At 40.4% G+C, this 13994-nt stretch overlaps 1 long non-coding RNA gene across 1 annotated transcript in view; it reads right to left on the minus strand.

Annotated features, from left to right (window-relative positions):
• Nucleotides 1–731: 731 nt before the first annotated feature.
• LOC126766286 (uncharacterized) overlaps nt 732–13994 on the minus strand; it is a 65764-nt gene continuing 52501 nt past the window's right edge. Inside the window, exons 2-3 of the long non-coding RNA XR_007668817.1 lie at nt 1807–5778; nt 732–1746 (exon numbers count right to left, since the gene is read on the minus strand). This is a non-coding gene — a long non-coding RNA (uncharacterized LOC126766286). The remainder of the gene's footprint in view (nt 1747–1806; nt 5779–13994) is intronic.

Raw genomic sequence — 13994 nt, forward strand, 5'->3', positions numbered from 1 at the left:
GGAACGTACCTACCGTGTAAAAAAAAGTTTGGTGTAATTAATATTGCCTTCTTTATTCTGAATTACTCTGCACGAAGACGTTTTGGCATGCTTCGAACCAAATTTTCTAATATTTTCGTTGGAATAATGTCAAATCGACGCTTCGTCTCTAAGAAAAATTATTCCAAGTTTGTACTTCTGCTTTTTGGTATTTCGGAATCAAAAATTAAGCACAAATGCTGAATTGGATTTAAATCCGGTGACTGAGCGGACCAATCCGGTTTTTCGATTAAATTCTTCAAAAAATATTTAATGCATCGAGTAGCCAGGCGAGATTTGCGTTGGGAGTCGTTATTTTATTGGAAGATCAATGCGCCTATTGCGGTTTTCAACCCAACTGCATTTTAGTCGAAGTTTAAAAATTCGGTATTGCCGACATCAACTCAATCTGTCAAAAAAAATTGCAGTTGAAGTATGATGGAACTTCAACTTTTTTTTGGTATTGCGGTTTTCAACTCTGTACAAGTGGGGTTGACTAGTATATAAATAAACTTCAACTGCTTAATAGCAGTAGAAGTTCAACATTCGTGCAGTGAAATACAAAAAAATATTAAAGAAAAGTGGAGAACGTGTAAAATAACTATTTTAATTAATGTTAAATTAATGTTAAATTAATTTCAATTAAAATTTTTTACAAATTTTTTGAAAAAATAAAGTTACAACAAAAAATTGGTGGAGTTAATGGAAAAGTTTCCAGAAGTAGGAAGAGGAAAGCCACAATTTAGAAACAATAAATTCAAAATAACAAAGAATTGTGGGAGAGTGTGGCACTGCAGTTAAATTGTTTAGGGCCACCAAGCAGAACTGCCTACGAATGGGGACGAGAGTAAGTTATGGTTATGACATTAAAAATATTAACTAAAAATAAAATTTTTTATTAGGTGTGGAAGCAGTTGCACCAAGTGGGCCAGCATTTGGTGTGGAGAATATACCTCCTACTGTCGCCGATGTGCCCTTTGAACGTACGCCATTGTCCGCTCCAGTTGTGCAGGAACGCCCGACTCCTTCCAGGAGAGTTCAGTTAAGGAGGGCGAACAATTGCATGGAGTCGGAAAGGCTGCAATTCCTTTCAATCCAGGCTGAAACGCAACAGCAAATTTAAAAACAAATTGGATAGTTGGAGAAAACTGAACATAAATCATATACTGTCCAAAAAGAAGCTTCAGATTTAAAAAAAGGAAAATGGAGATATACGAAAGGAAAACAAACGAGGCGCATGAACTCCATACACTTAAAATTAAGGTGCAGCCCCTCAAAGTTGCTAAATTAAAATCTTCGCAAAGATTTTAATTTTTTTTGGTTATTTAATACACGAAGTAATATTTTTTTGTATTTTATATTTAATTATTCTGGAATGAAGTGATATTTTATATTTTTGTACCATAGTGTAAGTTTACTTTAAAAAATGAAGTGATATTGTTATTTAATGAATTTATTGAAATAAAATTTAAATATATGCCTGAATAAATAGCACATTAGAAAGAATAAATAAAATTTAATATTTTAATTATTTAGAGGGAAGTCATAATATTATTGCGAATTATTCGAGCCGTATCCTCTTCTTCTCTTTCTATGTCCAAAACATCATTGGTCTTTGTAGTATTTGAAGTAGATGGTATTTCTTCCGGAGATTCCACTTGAAAGTGTTGGCAAATATTGTGCATGCCTAGCATCCACATACCGAATATACATTTTATAATCACAAAGCTAAAAATTTTAAGAAATTATACCATTTTGTTTCTAATATAATTCAGATTTTATACATACAATCATCACGTTTAAACTGTAGTAGCCCTTTCTGTTAAGATAAAGATGTTGCACTTCTTTTCTTGGTGAAATTATGCGAACATGAGTCCCGTCGATGCAACCAACTACTCCCGGGAAAGCACTTTTTGAATTAAATGAAACTTTTGAAGCGTTTTGCTCCTCCTCAGTCATTTGAATTTTTATCCATTGGGCACAAATATGTACGTTGTTCAATTATATTTAGAACCTCTTTAATTACTAAAGATATCGTAGGTTGCGCCAGCCCAATGTTAAAACCATTTCCACTGCATTTTTGATAACCACCGTCAGCAAGGAAACGCAGAGTTGCGCATAGTTTTAATATAGGAGGTATGGCCGTTCCTCGCACACGTTATTTAATCGAAAATAACTTATGAATCTGCAACAAATATTATTAAAAAGCCACTCAATTGTGAAAAAACTATGGCTTACTTTGCATTTGGAAGCTCCAATGGATTTGAGTGATTACGAAGGCTTTTTCGTATACGTAGCACATCAATTTTGCCCCCAATATTTTCGTCATTGTAATATAAATCAACATTTATATCCATTTTTTTATTTATTTTAATGTTTATTCACTTTTTCGCGAGCGACAACTGAAATCAATTGTTTAAATATGTCGTTTACAAAATTTTAGCTGTTTCACTATCTGTCAAAATTCTCTTTCTTAGGTTGGCAACGCCAATCATACTTCGACTGAACTTAGTTGAAGTTCGCAATACCGAAAAAGAGTTTGGTTGATCTGAAGTTGAATTGCCTTAACTTCAATTCGACCAAGTCGGGTTGAAAACCGCAATTGGGGCACAAGTTCACTTTTTCCGCATTTATTTTCAAAATTTCGCAGAGAATATCAACATATGAAGCACCTGTCATTCGTCCATCGATTTTAACTACACTACCTAGACCAAATTTTAAGAAACAGCCGCAAACCATGAGAGAACATCCTCCATGTTTCACTGATGATTGTATGCACTGTGGTTTTAAGCGATCAGAAGGTTTACACCACACTCACGTATTTTTTAACTCCTTAGCTTGAATTTGAATTCATCGGGCCAAATTACTTGATCTTAAAATATGGTTGAAATATTTAGATAATGTTTTGCAAACTCTTTTTTCCTATTCGATAATCAAAAAATTAAAAAATCTTTATTGCTCTCTGATCGAAATGGAATATTTTTCATATATTTTTTGATATGTTTCATCACCCCTCTTCCCTTCTTCTTCAATTAAGATCTGATTCTCTTCAGTTCTTTGAATTTTTTACTAAGAACAGAACAAAAAAATGTTCACCATAACATAAATTCTCTTAATAAAAACAAATCACTCTCGATGCATTAAATATTTTTTGCGTCTAAATAATAAGTGCAAATATTTCTCTAACTATTTATTTACATAACGGTGCATCCACATAAATTGCTAAAGTAAATGAATGATCTGAGATTGCCAGTTTATGTACATATATTACATTTATACTTTCATTTGATGTCTAGTGTAGATCGGCAGGATTGTCCGCACTGGCTACGCACTGGTCGCCATGTGGCTGATTTCACTAAGTCGTGACGTTCGATTGGAAATATACGTCGGCCATTCATGTGGTGGTTTTTCCAACCATGCTAGAACAATTTCGGAATCAGACCAGAAATACCATTTATATTTTTCCATATTTAGATGTGTTTGTACCATGGATACTAGTTTGGCTAGTAGTAACGCACCACATAGTTCCACTCGTGGTAGGCTTGTTGTTTTTAGAGGAGCTACCTTTGCCCTGGCTACTAGTAGATGACTGGTGGTCGCTGTGTCTGATTGTGTGCGCACATAAATGTGCTCTGGGGCATAATTTACCCATTGCGGGATTTGTGTATGTGAGATATCACTAAGATTGACCGCGAACTGGGACCACTTTTCTAAACAAAATAGTTTCACATTTTTATCCCAGTCAGTTCCGTCTAGCCACAATTACTGTATAAGGATTTTTGTTTGTATCATTATTGGCGAAAGCCATCCTGCGGGGTCGAAAAGTTTTGCCACCGAGGATAAAAATTGCCTCTTTTTTATGGCGGATAGTGTAGATATTGACTCAGCAGTGTATGAGAACTGGTCAGATATCGCATTCCATTGTATCCCCAAAGCTTTTGTTGTGCTTTCCTTTTCAAATTTAAGAAAATTAGTGTCTAATAGATTTTCTTTAGGTATATCTTTTAAAATATTAGGGTAGTTCGCCGTTATATTGTTTAATGGATTAGAGAAACAATATGTAATTCTTCATGTTTAAATGGGTCTGCATCATGGAAACTACTTGTAATTTTACGAATAGTACGGCGACACAGAGCTCAAGCCGAGGTAGTCTTAGCATTTTTAAAGAAGCAACCTTAGCTTTTGCTACTAATAAGAGGATTCAGGTCCCGGTAACGCTTTGGGTGTGCACATAGATAGTAACATAGTATGCCTTCTGGCACAGGGCTAGCTTGGGCTTGGACTACTGTGAGGTCAGCAGGTAGCGAATAGCTAAAGCTAAAATCTATATCTGCCCGCCGAAGTCTCCGTGATGAGGTGAATCGATATCGCCCATAAATAAATGTCAAACGAACTAAATGCAGGAAGCCTCTGACTGAGAGTGAGCGGCTTAGTGCGCAACGTCTGTCTCCAGGTTAGGAGCGGCTGGACAAATCACCTTCCAGTAGGTATAAAATAGTACGGGTAAGATCCCGGAATTAATAAAACATGTCTGCGAGTACACAAAAAGCATTGCAGTTACGATGAAAGGTGTAAAAAGCCCAGTGCCGGCGGTTTTAGGAGGTAGGCAAGCAGGCTTCCGCCGTCGATATTTTAAGAAAGCGGATCGAACAGCTAATCTAGCAACAAAACGAATCCGTAACGAAAGACAAGCCAATCGGAAAACGCCACCAAATAAAAGCAAGACATCTCATGAGGTGAAGGTAAGAAAAAGGAGAAATGACGGAAAAATGGAGATGAGCCCCACTAAGGAGAAAATAAAAGAAGCGCTAACGAATGGAAATTGAACGACTGTCAAGGACAAAGGGATAAAAGCATGCCCCTCCGAAACCGGATGGGCTAGTGAGATTTTAAAAGTGGTTAAAAATGAGGAAACTCTTTAAAATCTGGGAAAAAACGTGTCGCGAATTAGAACAGCTAAAGTAGAGACTATGCTGGAGCTAGCGAGAGAGCAAAAAGAAAACAGCAATGAATACAAAGAAAAAATTTATAAAGTTCTAGGCAACGAGCTGAAAATAAAAGTTTTAACGCATTAGAAATCAATAGAAATTCGGGACGTGGACAATGTTACTACAAAGAATGATAAAGTTCGCAGCTAAAAGAACTTACTGTCGAGCAAATTTCAATTAAAAATATCAGAAAAGCCTATGCAGAAACGAAAACAGCAGTTTTAAGCCTTCCAAAAAACAGAAGCAAGGTGTACAAGCAACGTTCCAAAGTAAACAGGATTTAAAAAAAAATTAAAACAATTCGGCAAAATCAATTTACTTTATTCAAAATAGTCTTCTTCTGCTTCAATACAGCTTTTTGCACGGCCAAAAAGCATGTCAAACGAGTGTTTTAGCTCGTTGGCCGGTATGGCCGCCAGTAAGCCGGTGCAAGCCTTTTGGCCTCTACGTCTGCATAACGCTTTCCTTTCATGGGCAAATGCACTTTTCCGAAAAGGAAGAAGTCGCACGGTGCCATATCAGGTGAATCTTCTTCTTCTTCTTAATTGGCGTAGACACCGCTTACGCGATTATAGCCGAGTTAACAACAGCGTGCCATTCGTTTCTTCTTTTCGCTACGTGGCGCCAATTGGATATTCCAAGCGAAGCCAGGTCCTTCTCCACTTGGTCCTTCCAACGGAGTGGAGGTCTTCCTCTTCCTCTGCTCCCCCGGCGGGTACTGCGTCGAATACTTTCAGAGCTGGAGTGTTTTCGTCTATCCAGACAACATGACCTAGCCAGAGTAGCCGCTGTCTTTTAATTCGCTGAAATATGTCAATGTCGTCGAATATCTCGTACAGCTCATCGTTCCATCGAATGCGATATTCGCCGTGACCAACGCGCAAAGGACCATAAATCTTTCGCAGAACCTTTCTCTCGAAAACTCGTAACGTCGATATATCGGTTGCTGTCATCGTCCAAGCCTCTGCACCATATAGCAGGACGGGAATTATGAGCGACTTATAGAGTTTAGCTTTTGTTCGTCGAGAGAGGACTATACTTTTCAATTGCCTACTCAGTCCGAAGTAGCACCTGTTGGCAAGAGCAATCCTGCGTTAGATTTCCAGGCTGACATTGTTGGTGGTGTTAATACTGGTTACTAAATAGACGAAATTTTCTACAACTTCAAAGTTATCACTGTCAGCAGTGACGTGAGAGCCAAGTCGCGAGTGCGACGACTGTTTGTTTGATGACAGGAGATATTTCGTCTTGTCCTCGTTCACTGCCAGACCCATTTATTGTGCTTCATTTCCCAGTCTGGAGAAAGCAGAACTAACGGCGCGGATGTTGAGGCCAATAATATCAATATCATCAGAATACGCCAGCAGCTGTACACTCTTATAGAAGATGGTACCTTCTCTATTTAGTTCTGCAGCTCGAACTATTTTCTCCAGCAGCAGGTTGAAGAAGTCGCACGATAGGGAGTCGCCTTGTCTGAAACCTCGTTTGGTATCGAACGGCTCGGAGAGGTCCTTCCCGATCCTGACGGAGCTTTTCGTGTTGCTCAACGTCAGTTTACACAGCCGTATTAGTTTTGCGGGGATACCAAATTCAGACATCGCGGCATAGAGGCAGCTCCTTTTCGTGCTGTCGAAAGCAGTTTTGAAATCGACTTAGAGGTGGTGTGTGTCGATTCTCCTTTCAGGTCTAAAGCCCCACTGATAAGATTCAATCAGTTTGTTGACGGTGGGCTTTAATCTTTCACACAATACGCTCGATAGAACCTTATACGCGATGTTGAGGAGGCTTATCCCACGGTAGTTGGCACAGATTGTGGGGTCTTCCTTTTTGTGGTTTGGGCAGTGCACAATTAAATTCCAATCGTTGGTCATGCCTTCGTTCGACCATATTTTACAAAGCAGCTGATGCATGCTCCTTATCAGTTCTTCGCCGGCGTGTTTGAATAGCTCGCCCGGTAATCCAACTGCCCCCGCCGCTTTGTTGTTCTTCAGGCGGGTAATGGAACGTCTGCTCCATCGTCATCGATTGGGGAATCGGGTTCGCCTACTCATGGCGTTGTGCGTTCACTGCCATTCAGCAGGCTGGAGAAGTGTTCCCTCCATAATTTAAGTATGCTCTGGGCATTGGTGACTAGATCACCTTTGGGGGTTCTACAAGAGTATGCTCCGGTTTTGAAACCTTCTGTAAGCCGCCGCATTTGTTCGTAGAATTTTCGAGCATTACCCCTGTCGGCCAGCTTATCAAGCTCTTCATACTCACGCATTTCGGCCTCTTTCTCCTTCTGTCTACAATTGCGTCTCGCTTCCCTCTTCAACTCTCGGTATCTATCCCATCCCGCACGTGTAGTGGTCGATCGTAACGTTGCGAGGTAGGCAGCCTGTTTTCTCTCCGCTGCGACACGGCACCCCTCGTCGTACCAGCTGTTCTTTTGCACTTTCCGAAAAGCAATGGTTTCGGTTGCAGCTGTATGTAAGGAGTTTGAAATGCCGTCCCACAGTTCCCTTATACCGAGTTGTTGACAAGTGCTCTCAGAGAGCAGGAGTGCAAGTCGAGTAGAAAATCGTTTGGCTGTCTGTTGTGATTGCAGCTTCTCAACGTCGAACCTTCCTTGTGTTTGTTGACGTGCGTTTTTTTGCTGCACAGAGGCGGGTGCGAATTTTGGCTGCAACAAGATAATGGTCCGAGTCGATGTTAGGACCTCGGAGCGTACGCACGTCTGGAACACTGGAGACGTGTCTTCCGTCTATCACAACATGATCGATCTGGTTGGTGGCTTTTCGATCCGGAGACAGCCACGTAGCTTGATGTATCTTCTTCTGCTTGAATCTAGTACCACAGATAACCATATTCGGGCCCTGGCGAAGTCGATCAGCCTCAACCCATTTGGGGATGTTTCGGCGTGGAGGCTGAATGTACCGACCGTAGTGCCAAAGATACCTTCTTTGCCCACACTGGCGCTAAAGTCGCCAAGCACGATTTTGACATTGTGGCGGGGGCAGCTCTCATAAGCGCGCTCCAAGCGCTCATAGAAGGCATCTTTGGTCACATCGTTCTTCTCTTCCGTCGGGGCGTGAGCGCAAATCAGCGATTGTGGCTAGACGCTCATTCACCGGAGTGAATGATAGTACTCGGCGACGGAGTCTCTCTCCCACCACGAATCCAACACCAAACTTGCGCTCCTTTACATGGCCACTGTATTAAATGCCACAAGGACCTACTCGTCTCTGTCCTTTTCCCGTCCATCGCATTTCTTGGACGGCGGCGATATCAGCCTTTATTTTTGCGAGGACATCAACCAGCTAGGCAGCGGCACCTTCCCAATTAAGGGTTCGGACATTCCACGTGCATGCCCTGATATCGTAATCTTTATTTCGTTTGCCATGGTCGTCAAAAAAAGGGGGGGGGGGTCTCTCATCCGAGGTTTGTTGTTCCGTTTCGTTGGGGGTGTTTTTACGTGGCGGGTCCCAAACCCAGCGCACAACCCTATGTGGGGGATGTTTCACCTTCTCACTTTAGCTCGCCTTCGAACGGATGTTCTTAGGCTACCCAGAGGATACTTAGTCAAAGACCGGAAGTTGTGAGCTGCTTGAGCCATGTGTAAAAGAATCGTTTCTGGCCAGTCCCAAGTGAGTGGCGATCAGAGAACTTTCCTCACTTGCGTGAACTTCTACACATGACTCCATCCTCCTATCCTACATATATCAGATGAATACGGGAGTGGTTAATTGTTAAAATGGTAACACCACGTTTCGTCACCAGTCACAATATTGTAAAGGAAGTTTTTTGTTCTTTTTGACCTTGGTCCTTCGAATGTTGGATTCTGAGAATTTTTTGGTCGTCAGTCAATTTGTGCGGAACAAACCGTGCACACACATTTCGCAAGCGCAAATGTTCGGTCAAAATGCGAGAATCGATGTTTTGGAGAAGTATAATTTCATTCTATGAATTTCAATGATGATTTCGACTGATTTTTGATGAATTCACGCACAGTTTCGATGGAATTTGCGGTGATCGCGGATTTTGATAGGCCCATCGTCATTTACGTCCTCCGACCACTTTGCAAACGTTGAAACCACTCGTGCACTCTGCTACAGGATAGGCAAACATCGCCATAAACTTGTTTCCTCAATTGAAACGTTTCGGTAAAAGTTTTAATTTTAAAACAAAATTTAATGTTGGCTCATTGTTCGAAGCTCATTTTCGCACCGATAACATAAAAATACTGACACTTCAAACGCAATAACTTCACTTCCAATGAATGATGAAATGTCATAAAAATCTCACTGGACAATCGATAAAGATAGCAGATTTTAACGGACCAGTCGACTTTCGAACGCACCTTGTATTCTAGACGCATGAAAAATTAAGATTGGCTGGGTTGTGTGAAGAATATGGGAAACTACCATCCTTAATAAAAACAAATGCTTCTTCAAATATGGAGAAAAAAGGCATTTTGCTAAAACGTGTGTAAAGGATCCGTTTCGTATCCTGGAAAATCAGTGAAAGGGCGGATAACAAACACCAAATCGGCAGCAAAAGATGTCCAGTTTATCTGCTAATCCTCCAAATTAATTTACACCACTGCGAAGAAGCAGCTCAGGAACTGCTAAAACAAACGGTATACGAAAAGGAAATAGATGTACATAGAGTAATGTGTGAGCAATACAGAAGCTTAAAAGCAGGAACATGGGTCTCAGATAGCACAAGTCAAGTGGCAATATGGGCCTGCGGCGACAGACGGTACAAGATAGAACACTGACTGGCAGATCGTTCTATGTCAGAGAAGGTTTGTGGTGTCGATATCTATAGTTTCTACGCGCCACCAAGTTTATCGCTAGAAGCGTATGAAAACCCCTTGACCATCTAGTTAGAGATGCCCAAACAACAACTCCGAGTCTTAATGCAGGAGATTTCAACGCCTGGGCCTTGGAATGGGGAAGTAGAAAGACAAACTAACGTGGAAATGCCTTACTCAAAGCATTCTCGGTACTTGACGTGTTACTGCTAAACACAGGAACCAAGTATACTTTTGAAAAAAAAATGGATATGGCTCCATAATCGACATTGCGTTTGTCAGTAAGTTCCTAGCAGGAAAGCCGAAGTAGCAAATATGTGATACGAGTATATACACAGATAGTGACTACTAAGAAATAATAATAAACAGCTGCAGTAATAATAAACGCCAAAAGAGAACTGGGTGGCCGAAAAAAGCTCAAAGTAGAGGATGGAAAGACGAAACAATAGATGAGGAATTATATATATATATATATTGGTCGAATAGCGAATTTGCTGTTTTGAGAAATAGCTGCCACAAAGTTCGACGGAAATATCAAAGACCTTAGCAATCAGGAAAAGCAAAGCTGCATGCTTTAAAGAATTCTGCGATAAACTGGATGAAAACCCGTGGGATGGAGCGTATAAAGCAGTATTGACGAAAGTTAGAGGTGATAAAGGACAAATGTCGACCTGTCCTATACTACTTCAGGAGGTAGTAGAAACCTTGTTTCCAAGACAACAAACGCAAGCAAGGGGAGAGCTATCAGTGATGTAGTACACGCATCGGAACGTTTCGGCAATGCAAAAGCACTTGGTTTGGATAGCATTCCAGATAGGGCTTTAAAAACTGCCATCAAATTCAAACCCAAATATTTTACGGAACTTCAATAAGGGGGGCAAGGATAAGGCGGTATGAAGCTACTGGTGGAGTACCATAAGGATCGGTGCTGGGCCCGTTTCTATGGAACATACTTTATTACGGAATCCTTCGCTTTCCAACACCGAAGAAATGGAAATAGTAAGGTATGTTGATGATATTGCGGTAACAATAGTGGCAAAAGATCTGAACCAAATTGAGTACATATGCAGCACTGTTGCTCAAAAATTAAGAGATGGTACAACAGCGAAACAGGGCAAAAACAGAAGCAGTACTAATTTCTAGCAGGAAGAAAGTAGAAGCCGTCACATTGGATATTGTTGGATACAGCCACATCTTAAATGCTTGAACGTAATAATTGGCACGAGAATGAATTACAAAACAAACACTGAGAAAGCCTGCGAAATAGCGACGCGAGTTAACAATGCCCTAAGCCGAATAATGGCTAACACATGTATGCAGCACCAGTATGGGCTAACGCGCTAAAGCAAAAAACATTTGCGAAACCAGGTAGATCCTTATTTCGGCTAAGTGTACTTAAAGTTGCCAGTGCATTCCGAACGGTTTCTCACGAAGCCGCACGAGTGATTTCAGGCATAATGCCATCTGAAATAATGGCTCTCAAGTTAAAGGGGGTGTATGAAAAAAAAACCAAAATAAAAGCTGAAAAACAGAGTCTTAAGGAATGGCAATATCTGTGTTATTCAACGCCCAATAACGATGGACTCACAGGTTGATTAAAAATGTTGAAACCTGAGTTTGTAGAAAGCATGGTGACGCCGATTTTTACCTGACGCAGTTACTAAATTTTGCAATAGATGATAGAATGCGTCACTTTGTCATGGCGGATAATGCAGATATTAACCCGATAGTGTGTGAAAACTGGTCAGATATCGCATTCCATTGAATCCACAGATTTTTTGTTGCACTTTTCTTTTCGAATTTAAGGAAATTAGTATTCAACAAAATTTCTTTCGGTATATGTTTTTCTTTATCTGGATGATTTGTAGTAATCTTTTTTAATATAAACCCTACGATTTTGAGGGCTGTTACAACCTGTGTGAGGATTTATATGCTTGTAGAAGACTGTTATTTCCAGACAGGATATCGTCTACACATGTCTGGGTTTCTATCATTGGGGTTGCCAGAGGAAATTCTGACTTTGTTTTTTCTGACAATTAGTGCAATGCTGGAATGGATGTGTAATATGTCGAATGATGTCGTTTATGACAATAAACGCAATTAAATTTCCTTTCACAATTTATAAACATGTGTGCATTTGGCACCAGTCTTTCTGATTTTACAAAATTGTTTCGGTCAATGATATTTAATTTTTTAAATCTCTCGCAAGACTTGAACTTATGTCCACCAGTTCGCAAGACGTTTGTTGTTTGTACTGTTCGGAAGTGAACGTTTGATTTCTTAATAAGCTTGTGTTTATATTGTTCTTGCTACTAGCTTGGGGTCTTTGGAAGCTTCTATTGAGATCGTGTTGAATACCTTTTGGTTTAGTTATTTTTTTGCCTACCCTTTCTGCGATTTTATACTAGGCGCTTAGGAAATTCCGCATTTACTGCCACATGGGGAATTTTTTTTCTTGATGACAGCGCTTCATTGGTAATGCGATTATGCATATATTTACCAGATAGCTGTGGGTATATTTTGTTTCGATAAAACCGACAAACAGTTGAAAACAGTCGATTGAAGTTTGATATATTGTGAGAATTAAATATCTAAACGAAATTAGTCCACACAACCCATAAATGCACATCCTATTATTCACAACAAGAATGCATACGCAGCGGTAAAACCACGTCACGCAAACAATACAATGGGAAAATCACGCCACTTCTAGAAACACAAGAAGACGGAAAAACCAGACAAGCAGACGAAACAACAACAAGCATGCATACGCAGCGGTAATACCACGCCACTGCCAGCAACACACGTATCCCAACACAAAATGTTGCGAATGTACTAGCACGCAGTACAGGCTTGGCGGAGAGTTAGAAGGCCGATGATCAGGCAGTCAGCACAGAACTGTGACAGCAGGGATAATGGGATGCCCAAATTATTCCATTGTGAGAGCGCCTCAAAATAACCGTGTTTTATAACATTTTCCATTGTGACCAGATCGAACAAAATAAGAATATTTAGGCATTTAAATTAAAACACCCAACATTTATAACGATCGCAAATTATTATGTATTGGACATTTAATATATGGCGAAACTACTTAAATCCTCTTTTATGATTTTATGGTATATTAAAACAACTGACTTTTTAGTTTTCAATACTTAATATGGTGAATTAAATCTGTTAGTTATCAATTAATAACTGTTTTTAATCATTTGTAATTTAAAATTAATTCTACTATGCGTCAAATTGCAAAACGTTTCATGAAATGTATTTAAATTTCACATTTTCTTTGATTTTCATTGTTTTACATTTTTTATTATTAGCGATCTTGAACGACGGCAACAAATCCCTCAGTTCACATATATTATTGGTATAATTTCTATCTGACCGTTCCAGTCATTCCAATTGCAAAACGTCAAAACTTACCCAATCCAGTCAGCTGTCAAATTAGGTTGGTGAACGGTTCTCACATTTTCAGTGACAGGAGAGTTGAGCATATCTTTATCTCTGGTACACACGCTCAGCACCAGACTACGTAGTGAGTTGACCCTCTGGCTAGTCTTGGTACCCTGACTGTGAATGCCGTCGGCTAAGGGTGAGCCTGATGGTGAGTTGATCCTCTAACCAACTCAATCTTTAACATTGCGGTAACTAACGTGGTTTCTCGTGATCCGGTATCTTTGCGCGGCTGTAGTGAGCAATCCAAAAGGACATCACCGAAGTAGCACAAGAGCGTCAGCGCACGCCGCAGGACATGGCTGTGTTCGAAGCCAACACGAGCACCGGCAGAAATAGCCGGGCGTGGTCGTCGTAGCACTCGAGCGTCAGCGCACGCCGCAAGACATCGTCATCGGAGCCTACACGAGCGCCGGCAGAAGTAGTAGAGCGTAATCGTCGTAGCGCAGAGCAGAACGTCGATTAGCACCCAGGAGTGCAGCAGAGCGGGAAACGATATTGCACTAACGGGCCACTCTGAGCCGTTACCCTGCGACAGCACTTTCCCAGGGTGACGACATTACAACGCGGGAGACAATATTTAAACACAAATCTATACTAATATTATAAAGCTGAAGAATTTGTTTGTTTGTTTGTTTGTTTGAACGCGCTAATCTCCGAAACTACTGGTTCGAATTGAATAATTCTTTTTGTGTGGGATAGTACATTTATCGAGGAAGGCAATAGGCTATATAGCATCA

Source organism: Bactrocera neohumeralis, unplaced genomic scaffold (genome assembly GCF_024586455.1).
Source record: "Bactrocera neohumeralis isolate Rockhampton unplaced genomic scaffold, APGP_CSIRO_Bneo_wtdbg2-racon-allhic-juicebox.fasta_v2 cluster11, whole genome shotgun sequence".
NCBI lineage: Eukaryota > Metazoa > Arthropoda > Insecta > Diptera > Tephritidae > Bactrocera > Bactrocera neohumeralis.